The 17,823-nt window shown below is 34.9% G+C and overlaps 1 protein-coding gene across 1 annotated transcript in view; it reads left to right on the top strand.

Annotated features, from left to right (window-relative positions):
• NRXN1 (neurexin 1) overlaps positions 1 to 17,823 on the top strand; it is a 689,266-nt gene that overhangs the window by 511,251 nt on the left and 160,192 nt on the right. The gene's annotated exons all lie outside the window — the stretch shown is intronic.

The raw sequence follows: 17,823 nt of genomic DNA on the forward strand, positions 1-17,823 counted from the left end.
CACGTCTATAAAATGTATGCCAAGCTATTATTGATAAAATAAAAATTATCCTGTTCATCATTAATAAGTTTTGTCAGTACTGTTACTGAAACAGAGGCAGGAGATTAGAAACTTAAACCAGTGTTACTTGTGATTGCATATATTCTCAATTTTTAAAATCCTTTTTTAAAGTAAAATCCAAATTAAAAGTCCAAAGGTATTTTACTGAAATTATTATCCTTTCCATATTTTAGTACAAAAGAGGTTACTAAAAACATCAGTCTCATTTATCTGTGTATAGAAAGATAAAGAAAGATTAGTATAAAGAAAGATTATAAAAAGAAATTTTTATCTTGCACAATAAAAATGATTACCAAAATTTATATATAAATTTCTCTATTACAGTATTTGTTTCTTGAAAGAAATATTTCGAGGAAGTAACTAACTTACTAAATAAAGATCAATTTTTTTAGTACTACTTATGCACAATTATGGAATGAAATGTCTGTGATACCCTTTTGGACCTTTTATAATTCACAGCATCTACATCTTCAAGCCACATTTCAAACCTCTTCTATAAATCTGGTGCTTTACAAGTATTTGCTGAATTTAATGTAATAAAAAAAATACCCTGCTCTATGACAAAATTCAGAAGCAAGCACGTTAATAATATGCCCAGTGCCTTTTATAATACTGGCAAATAGCAGACACTCAATAAATATTTGCTGAATTGATGTCCTTGGAATTATCCCGGTTTTAAACTACAATTACAAGAATGCACACCTTCTGTTACCAACTTTAAAAAGACTAAGGAATGGAAGATCTGGAAAGAAAGTAACTTAAATATGTATGCAGTGCTACATAGCCCCTGCCAATCCCTTATTGCATGTACTGAATCCTAATAGAAATGTAATTTTTATGATAAATGCAGCCTTAGTGAAACAACAGAAACGTAAACTGGTGAATTTCCTAAAATCCAAATTAATCAATACCTGTTTACTGAGAGGAAGTCATTGCACTGGACACCACTGAAGATATAAAGTAGGATGAGATCTAGACTCTGCTCCTGGGGTGTTGTCATCCGTGAACAGTGAACCTGACCATGTAAAATGATAAATCCTGTTACTATTACAGTGTGGCAGTTGCCTCTTGAAGCCTAGCTTTGTTTCACCAGTTAATTCTTTAAAATTATCTTAGGTTAGTAACTTTTCACTCTTACACTTCCAAACTAGTATCTTTAAGTGCCCTATTCTAGAGAATGTTAATGGTGACTTATGAGAGGAGAGAGGAAGTCCCACTCTCAAGTTAGTTTGGGAAATTCTGGGTTAACTAAGTTAAAAATATCTATGCTTGTATTTTGTTATATTAATACCATAATGAATCTCTAGAACAGAAATATAGTATGCATTTCCCAAGCATAGATAATCAGAACCTCGTTTTCTAATGCACTAATGTGCTTGGATAAATATTTTATGTTTTTAAAAATATCTATACCTCACTATTTTAATATATTTTATCTGACTAACAACCCTTGAACTGTGCACATACCAGATACTATATTCTAGGCATACTCCAAAAAAGACATGATCCCTGTCTTTTTGTGGTATGCTAATGTCCAATTTGAATGTCAGTAGCTGAGATTGGAGCAGTGTTAATTAACTAAGTCAACAAATATTTCTATATGTTTTTCTAGACTAATAGTTGTTTAACACATATGATGTCTTATGTACCAATTAAATGGATGCTCAGTATACGAAACAATATAAAATATATTTAAAAGTCAGAAGCTGGCAAAATCGTGATAATTAAGGAACGACTCTTCAGCAATACTCAATTTAGATGCCACCTTTTATATTTAGTCAAAGATTCTAAGTGTCCTTTCAGCAAAACGTATTTTCAATGTTATTACTAAATCAAAAGTGAGCAAAGTTGCAGTTATTCTGAAGGATACAAGCAAGGGTAAAACACAGAATCTGCCCTTGAGAAAATTAGAACAGCTGTGAGGAATTTCGATCTATACATATAAAAAGTTAACGATCAATGTGTAAAGAACTCAGGGGAGTCACCATGGTTGTCATCAAGCATTTTATTAATCATCTGCTCTGTGTGCATTTCAGCATGTTGTTGAGGTAGGAAATAAGCCATGAAAATTTCAAATACCTTTTTCTCTCAGCTTCATCTGCTACAATGCCGTGAAGACTGAATACAAATTTACAAGTATGCGTCATCTAGATTAAAGTTTTTAGAACAAAATGATCTTATGTATGAGCTCAATAGAAATGTCTAGCATATCTCTTTTATATTGGTTTGTGGTATGACTATTTTTATTTTAAAAGTTTTTTTTTTGTTGTTGTTATTATTCAAAAACAGATGGACTAATGCTTTTACCACTAAATCCTGTCATCAGGAAAGTGGAAACCAAGAGACTATATTTGGTTCCTTTTTAAGTGCCTGCACTGCAAAATATAGGTAATAGGGATTGAAATTAGTAATTAAGTATAGCACTTAACCTTCCATTGTAGGATTTTATGGTAAGTGCTTTTATATGAAGCAATTCATCTGGTAGCAACACTATACCTTTAATGAAAATTACCTAAAGCATTGACCAGTGGTATTAGCCTGTAATTGTCTGGAAGGCTTTCATAGAGAAACTAATTAGTAGAGGTAGATTTTATGCTCTTCTGGAGTGTATGAAATATTCTCATAACTCAACAGTTCACGTGTTAGAATAAATATTGAATTTTCTGAATAGCAGACCCAGTTTTCATTATTTTCTGTGCATGGAGCAAAGTATAGAAATAATATTTTGCAAACCATTTAAAGTCGAGAAAGCCATTTCTTGGTGCTTATCAGTTAAAGCTCTAGAATATAATGCACCATGAATCCCTGATTTGCTCTTAATTACAGTTACAAAAAATTACAAAATTTTCTTTCTCAACAAACATAGACTTTGTCTTCTCATGATGTTAATCCACAAAACCTAACATTATTTTACTAGCCCAGACTAAAGATTTCTCCAGATAAACCACAGTTACCTTCGAAGATAAACCATTGACTTCATTTGTCTACCACAGAATGCCAAAAAGATGTTATTTATTCTGTACAAGGTCAAATATTCATTTTATTCCTGTCAAGTTAATACATCAAATCAACAAATATATACTATATTAAGGGAACTTCCTAGGCTTACCATCTTGTTACAGAGATACGTAAAAAATGTTCAAGATTAAAAATATACTATGTGGGAAAATACTAGTGTTATCATATCATATTCAGCTAATTTCTGAATAAGAAAGATAAAAAGGGAAAATTGGTTCCAAGGAAGACAAGCCATTTTGGAGTGAGTGGTCTAGCAAGACTACAAAAAATATAGGAAATTTGATTTGGGTCTTGAAAGGCTAGATTACATTTTAATGTGATTAGCAGGAAGAGGTAGAGACAGAAAATAATTAGGAAGCTTTAAAAAGCCCAGGTATCAAAAGATAAAGGCCTAAGATAAGGTGTGAGGGTGTGAGAAAATAAAGAGGTTGAATACAGAATACATTAGAAGACCTAGTGAACAACTGAGTAAAAGGAGAGTCATTTCTACTTTTTAGTCCCCCCTCTCTCTCTCTCAATGTAACCATTGATTATTCAATGTTTTGATGCTGCAGTGGGGCCACTAGACTGCATTAGGTAACAAGGAAATGGAAACCTGTGATAGGAATAAGTAGGGAAGTCAGAGATATAGTTGCTGTTTACTAAGAGTTTAGTCTATCTGGGAGGCAAAGAAGGATTTTGAAAACCTACCAATATCACATAAAGCTAATCACGGATTAGCTAATCACGGATTAGCTTCAAAGTTAGTAGTACAGGGTTTAGTTGCTATTAGAGTTTAAAGAAAAGAGAAAATGGCGATCTGGAGTGTTGTAACAAAGCAGATAGTTTAGGGATGGAAGATTTGAAAGAAAGAGGAATAACTCAAGGAAAAACTTCATGGAGAGGGTGTAAATGCTTTTTGCATGACCATTCAATTTGGCTCAAAGACCTTATGGGTATTATCTCTAAATCTTGACTTTGTTTTCATCTTCAAAGGCTTCAAATATTTCAGGGCTCAGGGAAAGTCATATTGATGATTTCCCTTTAAATTCTACACACTTAGTTTAGATTAATTGATTGATTTTTAGTTCAAGTCATTAATTATGTTCAAGTCATTAATTATTATGTATTTAAGCCACTCCATCATTGAAAGTTTCCTATATGGTACTAAAGTATCCATTGGTTTGAGGATTTTTATATTTTTATTTCTTTTTAACTGAATTTTTGCTATGTGGATGGTATAATTGAGAAAATCTACCTCATTTATAATCATAGAATTTGAAGGAGGGAAGGAACTTCAAAGATCGTCTCTACCAGCTTCTTCATTTTTCAGACAATAAAATGGAATCTTGGGGCTTCCGTGGTGGCGCAGTGGTTGAGAGTCTGCCTGCCGATGCAGGGGACACGGGCTCATGTCCCGGTCTGGGAAGATCCCACATGCCGCGGAGCGGCTGGGCCCGTGAGCCATGGCCGCTGAGCCTGCGCGTCCGGAGGCTGTGCTCCGCAATGGGAGAGGCCACGATGGTGAGAGGCCCGTGTACTACAAAAAAAAAAAAAAAAAAAAAAAGGAATCTTGGAGAGGCTAATGGATTTGATCAGGATCACTATGCTAGTTAGTGGCAGTGCCAAAACTACACTTGGAAACTCCTATCTACTGGCTCTGTGTGCTTTTCTTTATACTGTCTGGGAGACAAAAAACAAACAGAAGAGAGATCATTAGATGTATCCTTCAACATGGCAAGGTATATTCTTCATAACTAAACATTATGATTTACATGGTCAGGCATAACTGTCTATATTAGTCCATGTCACAGCCTACTGCTTCTACTGACCCACACAGACACACATACACACAAAACTATCGTATGAGTGTTAAAAAATAGTAACACATGAAATAAAAATAAGTTTCTTACAAAAACCATAGTTTTTGTTATCACTAAATTTTTGAATAGTATTACTTATTAGTAGGCACTGATTATTTTTTAACCTCACTTTAAAAACTTTATTAGCAAATTAAGGAAACCATTATGAATCATACTGTTTTACTGTTCCTGCAGCAGTCAAACTTTAGGTTGACATGATTTCAAACTTTATATATTTACTAATTTATATTTATTTCTCAGTGACATCACTTGAAACTTAGTTGATTTCAGTAGCTAGAAGAGGAATGGTTCTTTAGAGGATTCAAGTATAAGAATTCTTAAGTATTATTTGGGAGAAAAACTGTATCTTAATAGAAGACTTGCCCCTGTCTTGGTTAAATGTAGAGATATGGGAAGAGTGTGACTGAATTTTGTTTCCCTCCTACAAAGTAAGGCAGTGAAAATCTAACTCACTTATGGAAACTGATAAACCATATAGAAGATGTGAGTCATTCTTTAAATACACTATAAGTTTGGGGTAGGCTCCAACAGAAGACATGATTATCAGGACTTGGCACATAATAAATAATTAATAAATAATTGTTGAATAAATCCCATTTCCTCATTTAACTTCAATGTCAAAGCATTGTCTTTTGCTCATTTTTTTTTTTTTTTTTTTGCTGTACGCGGGCCTCCCACTGTTGTGGCCTCTCCTGTTGCGGAGCACAGCCTCCAGACGCACAGGCTCAGCGGCCACGGCTCACAGGCCTAGCATGTGGTATCTTCCTGGACCGGGGCATGAACCCGTGTCCCCTGCATCGGCAGGCGGACTCTCAACTACTGCGCCACCAGGGAAGCCCTTGCTCATGTTTTTTAGCCAAAACATACATAGGTGCATGGATAAATATTTATGTGAATATATAAATGTTTGGCTTTCTGTTTGATATAGTTAACTGTTTACTAATCCAAATTATCCAAAGTAAAGCTTCATAGTGTGAGAAATCTGAAACTTCAAATACTATAGCTTTATTAGAATTAGTGACTAAAACTCTGACTTTTTCCGTTTTAATTATCTTCTTTCACGGTGTTCAGTTTTTCTGAGACTTTGGGGGCTTTTCTTAATGATGAAGCATAGTGAACTTTTTATTGAGCAGTATATTAAATACGTCTACCTAAAATGCTTAGCTTCAGAGAAATTGTATCCAAGGAGATGGAAAGAAATGATATATTCTCAGACTTCTCACTTGTTCTAATATATTCTCAGTGACCTGCATTTTTTTCTTTTTTAATATCAAAGCGTGCTTACAGTTACTGTAACACAACCATATTAGGATTTTTAATTTTCTGATAAAAGAAAGAGAAAGGTTCTCTCATGGTTTGATGGGCATCATTTAGACTACACAGTCTGGCAAACATAGGTAATATAAATATATATAAATGGCAGCCCTTCTTCATGGTTTCCAGAAGATTCCCCCTTTATCTTCTTGTTCCCCGTCATTGTTTCCAAATTACAATTTGTTTAGAGATTTAAATTCTTATCATAATAAAGGGAGGTGTTGATTTCACTCCTGAAAAATACTTGGGTTAAACAGAGAATGGCATTATCATAAATTTTAAGTGAAGGTAACCGAAAATGTTGACTGAGGAATTGGGTTCAAGGGCTCTTCTTCAAAAGTACTGATCAGGATAATGAATCTACCTACTAGTTAAAAACAATGAATCACTTATGTCAGATACAAAAAAAAAATAGTTGCCACTATAAATGAAAATTTAGTTTTTAGGAGTTGAGATAGAAATAGGTTTTCAGAAATAGATAAAGGCTAAAAGTCAGAGAAATTACATTTTTAAGGATATTAGTCTTTCAGGAAACTTGCAGGTGTTCGGTTGATTTTGTAGAGATTTATAGTTTTGTGACAATGCTTTTATAATTTGATTATTATCCAAAAGTATCTTTATTGTAACATAGTTTATAATTACCTGAGTTCAATGGGAGATCAGCCATGTTCCCAACTTAATGATGGGCCCTTCTTTTAATTTTTTCTCAAACACTCTGATTCCTATTTTATCAAGAGGTTTTATTAAATTGCCCAGGAATATTTACATATTTTTATGATAAATACTGATAATAACTAGTATTTTTATGTGTGATTAAACAGTTTTTTAAAAATTCTACTATTTGCTTTTTTTCCTCTCAACTCTTAATGTGAGCATTTGAGTACCACCTAGTAAGGCTCGTACTTTTCATACTATTTCCCTTTGTCTGCTGTCTACCCACTTTTCTTATCTTGTTAGCTCAGGAATTAGTTGGTATTAAATGTCATTTTTTTCCTAGTAAACAATGACAGTTTGTTCAAGAGGTAGCAAAATAGCAAAAAGGTAAAAATTTCATACACTAATGTTGAAGTTCTATATGAAGTACAAAAATTAGGTAACTATCTGCAGTTTTAGATTAATCTAGATCAATTTTTCTTAACTTCCTTTGAATCTCTGCCTCTATAAGAATCTGATAAATAGGGCATCTTATCTTTAGAAAAATACACAGAGATCTGCATGTATACTCAGTGATGCATATGATTTTTAGGGGTTGTGCCTCATCCTTATGGACCATTAACCTCTGAATTAGAATGCAGAACCTCTGCTCTGGGTGATCTTAAGGAGGTCTAGAATTCAGAGGAAAAACTAAAATCTATTTAATGAACATATGAGGAGGAACTTCCTCCTACCCAAATGAAGCAAGCTTCCAATGAAATGTAACTGCCCTTTATTAACCTTCTAATAATAATAACCTTCTAACCACTGATGTTGCCCTGGATGTAGCCTCTGCTAGTTCAGATAAAATTCTTTTTCTTTAATAGAACAAGCCCAACTTTTGTACTTCCAATTTAGAAAAATTGTTCTCTCAAATATGATTACAAGAATGTCATAATCCTTCCAATAAATGGATTTTGACCACTGATACTGTGCTTGCTATAATTCTAACATTGGTGCATTGCATAATAAATATCCTTAAATTCAAAGTGTGTGATTTGAGGGTCTCATTTGGATAGATCTATTGATAAGTCATCTGAGGATTATGAAGTGTGATGGTGAAATAACAGTGTCCAATGCAGTCAAGACAAAAATGACTATTAATCTGACACCTTTGGAAAGGATTACTTTTTATTATTGTGAGGGCAAGGTAATAAAGCCCTTTGCATGTATAGAGGAAAGTTTAGAACTCATGGAGAAGGATAGTTTATCTCTTTTTCTCTCTGTACTAGTTAATTTTTCACCTTTTTCTCCCCATCACGTTCTTAATCTTAATAATAGTTTATTCTCTTATATATGTACTTAATTCATTCCAAGAGAACACTGACAAGCCACTCCTTCCTTTCCATGAAAAATAGATCCTTAACATAAAAAATGTTATAACTAATTAAGTTACGAAAATATATATTCACGGTTCTGTATTATGAATGAACTACCTCAGATGTGACAAACAAAGGCATTTTTGGCACTATCCAAAGTTCTCAATTTAAAAAAAACAAATCCATCTAGGGCAAGGATTGGCAAACTTTTACTGTAAAAAGCCAGGTAGTAAATATCTGGCTTTTGCGGGCCACATGATCTTTGTCACAATTCCTCAGCTTCACCACTATAGGTCAAAAGCAACAATAGATAATAAGTAAATGAATGGGTGTGGTTATGTTCCAATAAATCTTTATAAAAGTAGATAGAGGGACACATTTGACCTGTTGGCCACAGTTTATTGACCCCTGATATAAAGGCATGACAGAAGGACACAGAAACCAATCTGAAAGAGCTCCTACTAGCCAGAAGGAGCTATTTGAGCAACAAAATATAGTATTGGATTATAACCCAAATAGTGAAATAAATATCTGTGAGCACATACTGATATTAAGTGATTGAGTAGACAGACAGATAGATAGACAGATAGATAGATATGTGCGGGAGTGGGCACCGCTCTGTCTTACAGAAGAATTCCAGTACCAAATGTAGAAGGGTGATGGAAGTAGAAATTCAACATTAGAACTTCAAAGTAATAATTGTTGAAGGCAAGATTCAGCAATAGATGCTAAAATTAATGGGTAGAAGTTTGAGTAGAGGCTAGTAATTTATGTAATTGAAAAGTGTCTCCTGCAAGGGGAAAATAGAAACTTTCCACAGAGAAACTCAGCAGACCACCTTAACTAAGTGGTTGAGTTAAATAAACATCACGAGTAATAAGAAACATGGACCTCATGCACCTCCTGATGTGATGTGCTGAGAGAGGCACTTTATTTCTCTGGTATTCTTTGTATTCTCAATTAAAATTCGTGACCTCAGTCTAATCATGACAAATACAATGTGGGAATCTGGACTGGATCCTGGAACACAAAAAGGACATTAGTTAAAAACTGGTAAAACCTAATAAAGTCTTTACATTAGTTAATAGTGTACTACCAACATCAATTTCTTAGTTTTGGTAATTGTCCAATGGTTATTTAAGATGTTAACAGTAGGTTAGGCTAGATGTAAGTTATGTAGAACTCTCATTACTATCTTTTACAACTTTTCTTTAACTTAATATTTTTTAATAAAAATTTTTTTAATGATTTTCATTTAAAAATACCTTTTATTCAATTCTGTATATTATAACATTACTCCAGAAAAAAAGATTTTAAACCGCAAAACGTCATGTCTCTGTAAAACTAAGTTAGATATAATTGTTGTGACTAAATTGTATATTAACATGTTCATATGGTTATTAGGAAAGTACATTTATTCCTAAAGAATATTAACCTAATTTCTGTAATAATCCAAAGTTGTAACCTAATCTAATATTTTAGTTTTTAATTAAGACAGAATGACATAATAAATGTGAAAACCTTTTGAAGTATGAAGCTTTTAAATAGGCCATATATTAAAATTTAAATTATGATGAATATTTTGTGTCAGATTTAGCCCCATGGGTTGACTATTTCTCAAAGAAAGACTTTCATCTTAATCATTTAAAAGTCTGTTTTGGTTTTAGCCTTATGAGTTTTACTGCATTAGAAAGCATCTACGGTTCCAACCCCCATCCTGGAAATTTGAGACTAACTTTCCTCATGTTAAGTATTATTGAAGTAATTTGTCATCTTGAGCATACTATCTATACTGGTGGCCTGAACATTTAAAATGACCGTTGAGAACCCAAAAAAGAAGATACCTAACATAAGTCTGTCTAGATATTACCATATGTATTTCCAATGAAGCCATGAAGTATTTTAGCTAGATATGTGAGATATAAAGCTGGACAGAATAGAAGGACATTTAGCTTCATTTTTCTACGCAGTGTCAACTAATTGGTAGCACGCCATAATCATTTTTCAGGGTCACATTTGCTGGAGCATTTTAGAAGTCCACGTGGAGTCTTCAGTTCTCTCATTTATTATTTTTATTGCTCAGTTCGGCAGAGGAGTTGGATGAGGGTGTATTTTCTCGTTAGAGGAGAAACAAACAAATAGAAACTTTTTAAAATGCAGAGGTTTGCTTTGCAGAAAAGAGGGGCAGGATGGTGGCGAGCACAGTAGGAAACACACCTGGGGATCATTAAATGAGGCTTGTGCTTTATGGAAGTGGAGTTCAAATAGAAGATTAAATCCATCACATTGACTCAATAAAGAAAATGGTGTCGCTCAAGGACTGGGGTGAAGAGGTAAAGAGAACTCACCCCAAATCCCAGATGTTCACAGAGCTTATTTCAATTCCTGGCTTTGGTAGGATCTAGCATCAGCAACAGTGAGTTAGGCATTCTATGCTGGGCACTCCCTACTGGCACTGTGGTGGTTTTTTTACATACATTTTCTCGTTAATGCTCACAAAATCTTATAAGGCAGCTTGTAGTATCTCCTTGGGATAGATGACTAAACACAGAGAAATTAGGTTACTTGCCAAGGTCACACACCCCAAAGCTCACTCCAGTGCTCTGAAGTATTATGCAATGCTGTCTACACTATTTATTCTTAGTCTCGGTAAGAAAAAAAAATCAGAAAAATTTCTTCCTGGTTCCCACCAGATAGCTCCTTTGTTGTGCTGAGGTCCTGATACCAGTGGTTATTCTTTCTTCTGCTCAGAACTTGAAAGAACATTCAAGTGTCCCTTGGGAATTTTCCCTTGGGATTATGTCCTCCTCCTCTTCTGGTTATTCTTTTTTTTCCTGGGTATTGCTTACCTAAGTACAGAAGTGAGTGCCAAATCCAACTTGTCTACCCCTCTTAAACACTAAAATCGTGATAGGAAATATAGACTACACATCAAATGACCAAACTTTCGACTTAGGCTATAGACTTACCACAAGATTAAAGGTGGGATAGTGTGGAGGTTAAGAGAGAAAATTCAGGAGTCAGACTCTCTGGGTTCAAATCTTAGTTACAATACTTCATAGATAATGTGACTTCTGGCTCAGTTCTCTAACCTCTTTTTGTACTTCAGTTTCCTGATCTGTAAAATGGGTTAATGTTAGTACTTACTTCTTAGGGTAGTTTGAATTTTCAATGAGTTATTAGTTTCAAAATACTTAGTAGTTAATAAAGACGTGGTAAGTAGTGAGTACTCAGTAAGTGTTAGCCTCACCCTAATGATCAAAGTAGTTTAGTTTTGAAATTCTGTAATTACAATAGGTACTAATATCCCCATATTAATGTGCATTTCCTTCTGAGAACAGATTTATCCTGTCTTGGCTACCAGACTTGGCTTCACACACACGGAGATAAGTCTTTCCGGAAACCTCAGACGTGTAATTGCCCCATCCCCTCGTGCCCTCCAAGCCCACCCTGAGCCAAAACACTACAGAGACATCACTGAGGAAGGGCTGGGTTCAACGTAAATGAGTGGCACAGAAAATCTTTTCTGGTTAAATTTAGAGAAATGAGTGCTGTGTGGTAGTCAGGGAAGATTTCACAGAGGTTGGGAATGTGGATCAGGTATTGGAGATCCTTTGAATTTTAATACGTGAGAATTAGGGAATCCACGCTAGCTGATGGGCAGGCCACTGCATATAGTTACACAGTTACTACTGGTGAGTTAACTATAGGCACTCACCAATGCCCCGTCAGAGGGGATGAGTGGAAGCTGGAATCCAATCTGCGCATGGGTCGGCAAGCCATGTGTCCTGACACAGAGGATGTCCCCTAAAGAATGAGCTGTCTTTTCCTTCATACCAAGCACCTTACCTTTGGTCTGGGCTCTAACCATCAGGGAAGTCTCCATCTTCAATTCCCCACAATGGTGCCCTATAATTAGGAGACCGTAAACACTATTCATATGGGCACAGTTCTGAGAGAGAAAAGAAACACTATTAATAGTTACTTCTGCATAACAGACACATACCAACACTGCCCTAGGCAATCCAGAACATTCGTCACTTTACCTATGAGACTGCCAGATAGAATTGAGACTATTGCTTGTCTCTTACGAGGAGAAACTAGAATCAATCTGTTAGTCATTATGCTAGCTGGCTGGGTTTATTCCTGTTCAGGTGGCGAAGCTGAAGATATTAAGTTAATTAATAAAATTAAATATTATTATATAAATAATAATTCTGAAATAAATAATTCTGGTTAAAAATAACTTTAGCCAGATATGAAATTATTACCTTTTTCCTACTGAAAGTACCTTAAAATATCAACACATTCTCAGTCATTCATAAATCTATGCTTAATATCTTCTTTTGCTTAATCAAGTTTCACGTATCATAAATTATGTTTATTTTGGGTTCAAAATAGTTTTTTTTCACTTTCTGCCTAAAGATATTTTTCTCAAATATTTATTTCATGCTGAATTAGAAAGCATTGAAAAAAGGTAAGCGACTAGAAATTTTTTTAAAAGCATCAGAAAATGGATAAAATTCTTTAAAGTGCTAACAGTAGACGAAGTCTTAGACCTATCCATTTCTTTAACACATTCTACATTAAGGAGCTAATGGAGGCCAAAAGTCTCCGTTACTCCTGTGATCCACCAATGAGCATGTATTAAGACACACTTTATGGTTGTCCCATGGTGGGCTAAACCGGTGGGGAACAGAGAAGCAAAAAATATTGTCTTTACTCTACAAGAATTTGAAGTATAATTTGGGAGGAAAGATAAATCATTAGAGAAGCATGAATTGTATGGGAAATACAAGATTACATAGCACAAAAGGTAAATATGAGAGCTGGAAGAGATATGAAGTAGATAGGAGAATACACACGTTTAGTGCTTAAAAGAAGTAACATCTGAGTCTGGTCTAGAATGGACATATGTTGGTGATAGGGCCATTCCATACAGGAGAGAGAATGAACCCAAGAACACAGGTGGTTAAAGATTCCAAAGTAGCACAAAAATTGGTCTTGCTCTTTGTGATGGGGTATTTATGATAACTTCATAACAATCCTGCTAACTAAAGCTGAGGGAGTAATTAAGGAAGGGCAATCAGAACCACTTCCTTCCAGAATTTGTGGGTTTCTAAGGAATATCTATACTATGACAAAAGAATGCTTTTGGGGGCAGTTTCAACATGGACCTAGGGTTAGAGACATCCCATAGGTTTCCAGCTTGAGTTCCCCTGGGTTCTCAGGAGAATTTGAGCACGTTTCTGAATCTATGATGATAAAGTGAAATTAGTAGTGTCCACCTGGACAAGGCTGGTAACTGGTGCTAATGGTATGTTCCTGTTAAATTTTAATATATTCTGAGCAAATAGGTAGTGATGAGCACAACTGTTTCATTTTTACAAAGATTTATATTCCTGATTGCAATTGAATTCTTACTCTATAACTGAATTATATCTTCCCCAAACCATCTTACCCTCTGACATTCCTAGCATGTTATTAATAATGTAATTCACCTTATTACCCCATATATCAAAATCTTTCTAGTTATCCCGTCAAAGCACTAAATCCAATGGTAGCCACTAGTTTCCAGTAATTCCTCCTTCAATGACTCCCCAGTTTCCATCATTTTCTATCTGCACTTGCATTGTTTTAGTTATGTAAGACCTTTATCACAATTTTCCTATCATCAGCTATAGACTATCTATGTTCTTCATTATGTTAACCCATTAGGTGTACAGCCTAGATGCTTACCTTCCTAAAATTGCTTTTATTATATATCTTCCTGCTTCTCAATTCTTCAGTGGCTCCCCAAAATGGACTATAGGAGGAGTAGAATTTGTGAGGATGGAGAGAGCTGTATAGTAGAATCAAATGCTTTTCTCTCAGGTCTGATATTTTTCATTTTGGAATCTTATTTTTTATATTTTTGTTTCTACACATATAGACATTTTTTGGAAATCTGATTTTCCTGATTTACATTTTTCTAAGTAGCTTTCATAATGTTACCAATTTCTTGCCCTTGCAATAGGAATCCAAGGATTTTAGGTATTTGTTTATTTTCTTTTGCTGTATTTGTAATTTCAGTTTCATACTTTGAACTTTCCTGCTATTTGTGTTGAATACACCTAAAAGCCATTTACTAGAAAAACTAAGTTTAATGATTGAATGCAATTGGAGTATTTCAATGTATAGCCAAACCAAAACAAGAAGGTCTATTGTATTTTCCCATAATGTGTGATGATGTTCTCTCTTTACTTTTTCATGTCCTTTTAAACGGAAATAACGTGAACAATAGTAGTTTTATGAGATAATTTACTTAAACTCTTAATAAGCCATGGTACCTTTCCTACTCTCTTCTAATTCTGTGGCGCTCAAGAGGCCAACATGTCAAGGTTATCAAAACCATCCTTAATAGGTTGGGAATTAGACCAGACTCTAGCTATAAAGTCTTTTTCATTTCTACAGGTCTGTGATTCTGTGTAATCTATAAAAACAAAAGTAGCCATCATAGAGTTAACACCAACTATGTACCAGAACCTGGGGGCTTAACACAAATTACATCTCATTCTTTTTTTTTTTTTTTTTTGCGGTACAAGGGCCTCTCACTGTTGTGGCCGCTCCCATTGCGGAGCACAGGCTCCAGACGCACAGGCTCAGCGGCCATGGCTCACGGGCCCAGCCGCTCCGCGGCACGTGGGATCTTCCCAGACTGGGGCACGAACCCGTGTCCCCTGCATCGGCAGACGGACTCTCAGCCACTGCGCCACCAGGGAAGCCCTACATCTCATTCTTAAAAATAATCTCATAATTGATCCCCATTTGACAGATGTGATGACACTTGGAAAGTTTAAGTAATATGTCTTTGAGTTGAGTGTGTTACTGAGAGTTGAACCTGGGGTTTTTCTAACTCCCATAAACTCAGACAGACTTGATCATATCTTTCCATAAATGTTAATAGCCTTATAGATTAAATATTTAGAAAATCAAGATTTCACAAATATCAAACTGGAAACTTCTTCTCTTGGGGCTATTAAAAGGACACTTTTCTTTTTTGGTGAGAAATATGTCAGCTACATGTGCTATAATTTTCACCCAAGTTATCGTGACAATGTAAAGTGTTTAAAAAGCTGTGTATTCTTGATAGTATTCTATGTTGTGACCCTTACTTTGTCATAAGATAAAATGTCTTAGTCATCAAATGCAAAAACATGGCAACCTAAAATCTTTTTTGTTTTAAGACTAGTCAAATAAAGTATCTCTGTTTATACGTGTCATTAGTGACAGGCCTGGGACCCTCTACCCACGCTTTTTCAGCTCAGAGGTTTGTTTAGTGTACTACACTGCCAGCTAAAAGAAAAGAAAAACATGGCTTGCATATACCTCTTTTGGCATAAACTTTATTAAATACCAAGTTATTATAGCATAGGCCTTCTTTTCCTTCATGTTTGTCTATTTTTTGATTGAAATATTAAGCATATAATGTATTTACGTATGTCTAAGAGCTTATATGTGATGTTTCTCCTCAGAATGCCCAAGGACTTCCTAAAAAAGATTAGTAGTCCTATGACTTTTTTGACTCCCCATTTTCCTATCCAAACTAAAATCATTGTATGTCCCTACACATAGTTAGCAGAGAATCATTGTGTCAAATTTCATGAAGAGAATTGACTTCGTATATAAACTTATTATGGAATTTCTTCTGTTTTCCTAATGTATTGATTAGAAAAACAATCACTGTTGTGGGTACCTATTTTCACCTGCAAGAAGCAGCATTAGAAGGAAATGTAGGATGGAATCAGTGAGTGTGGATCATGGAGAAGAGGCTGGGAGCATGAGATAGGACTGATAAAGAGTCCAGGGTGGAGAGATTCGGTATGGTAATGTGAAGGACAGGGGATAGTGGAAGAAACAAGTGTCTAAGAGGGTACAGTTCATTAATTGATTTAGTAATTCATTCAAAAACATTCCTTTAAGATCTCCCATGTGCCTGGCCCTCTGCAGGGAATACAGTGGTGATCAGAAACAGACACAATCCTTGTTCTCATGAGCTTACAGTCTATCGGCAGAAACACATTATTTCAAATAACCCCTCCACTTAAAAGTGTGGAAAATAAACTAGAGGGAGCCAGAATGAGTGTCTGGAGCTAAAGTAGGAGATGATACAGCAGTCCAGACGGTGCTTGGACTATATTATAGCATGGAGAGTGGAGATGGAAAGACACTGGCATTGAGAATGAAGGCTTGGCTCCTCTTAAGGATGCAGGTCCCAGGAACATTAGAAGAGAGCAGAAGTCGAGGACACTGACAAAGCTTCTCCACTCCCTTCTACCAAGCATCTTCCCAAGTAAAAAGCAGGCCGAAAGGTATATTGAAGTCTGGCTCTACAGGTAGGAGTGGTAAAGCTGTGTCCAATTTCTCAGGAAATAGAAGGGACCTTGAGATAATTGCATGCATATAGAACTCAAGCCTTTCTGTTTCAGCACCAACTGGTACAGTTATCCACTTGCCAGGCCTTTCACTGTCCCTGGGCACTTTCAGTGGAGGATGTCACGCTATGGCAGGACTGTTTCACAGAGGCTTGGAATTGGCATCATTCTTCAGCGATAAGCCCCAAAAGAGAATGAGAACAGAACAAGAGACCCATCCAGCTTTGAGCAGATGATAAATATTTCAAGTTAACAGTGAAAGTTGCTATTCTTTGTTGTTGTTGGCATGACTATTTAGCAAGTCCCAAAAAACTAATTAACGTCTTGCAGAATAATTTTTATGTTTATTTTAAAAGATTCCTCAGGCAGTTTCTAAGAATAGAAATTTGTATGAATAATATAGGCTCTGTCCTCTGGGACTTAAAATTTGTTTTTAGAGTTTTGGAAGTGGGCACAATAAACATTTTGTGATCTCACAATACTTGGTAAATTGAAGAAAACCAGTATATTTCAATAAAAGAATCTCACCTAATTTAACCATTAACGTTAGTAGAGATTTACCTTATGTAGTTTTTTTTTTTGGCATGGGAACTTTTAAAATAAATTAGAACTCTAACACGAACACGAAAATTTTTTTAAACGGATTAAAATAATTTAAATTGATTTTATGTATTTACTGACATCGAAAGATCCCCACACTCTGTCAAGTTGTTGTTTTTCTTTCTTAACATCTTTATTGGAGTATAATTGCTTTACAATGTGTGTTAGTTTCTGCTTTATAATAAAGTGAATCAGCTATACATATACATATATCCCCATATCTCCTCCCTCTTGCACAATTTTTAATAGTACTGCAGTGATCTGTGTTAATGAAGCTATAGGGGGCCACAAACTAAAGAAAATGATAATATCACATAATTTTTATTAATTTGAGAAATTTCATTTAATGATATGAAAGGTTAAATAGCTCCTTTTGTAAAAATCGTTCTATAGACATAATGGAACAATGCCTAAATATATATATTTCATACTAAAATCAATTTTATCATTATCTTTTAACTGAAATAATACAAAATATAAATTGGTAGAGTTCATTTTGTAACTGGGCTTAACTATCAGAATTGTGGTGCAGATTATGATTTG

The sequence above is a fragment of the Tursiops truncatus genome, chromosome 14 (assembly GCF_011762595.2).
Source record: "Tursiops truncatus isolate mTurTru1 chromosome 14, mTurTru1.mat.Y, whole genome shotgun sequence".
NCBI lineage: Eukaryota > Metazoa > Chordata > Mammalia > Artiodactyla > Delphinidae > Tursiops > Tursiops truncatus.